This window comes from Mandrillus leucophaeus, unplaced genomic scaffold (genome assembly GCF_000951045.1).
Source record: "Mandrillus leucophaeus isolate KB7577 unplaced genomic scaffold, Mleu.le_1.0 Scaffold1264, whole genome shotgun sequence".
In the NCBI taxonomy this organism is placed as follows: domain Eukaryota; kingdom Metazoa; phylum Chordata; class Mammalia; order Primates; family Cercopithecidae; genus Mandrillus; species Mandrillus leucophaeus.
The window spans coordinates 67,187-67,588 of NW_012101032.1; positions in this window are offsets into that span (position 1 = coordinate 67,187).

A 402-nucleotide genomic window follows, 5' to 3' on the forward strand; every position below is an offset into this window, starting at 1 on the left:
GGATGTCAGGCACAGGTCGGGGCGACGGCAAGACGGCATCGGTGGGAAGCGCCCTGTTGACTGCGCCCTGTTGACAGCTTGTAACGGCTGGTATTTGCATATTAAGGGTTGCCCAGCCGGGTCTGAGAGCTGGGCCTTTCACGCTAGACAAGAAACGTTCTTTGGAGCTGCGAAAACACCTTCCAAGGACCCCTTTTCCTCTTTCTCTCCTTTTAAAATTTTTTTTGGAGATGGGGGAGTTTCACTCTTGTTGCCCCGGCTGGAGGGCAGTGACCCCATCTCTGCTCACTGCAACCTCTGCCTCCGGGTTCAAGCGATTCTCCTGCTTCAGCCTCCCAAGTAGCTGGATTTACAGGCATGCGGCACCACGCCAGGCTAATTTTTTGTATTTTTAGTAGAGAC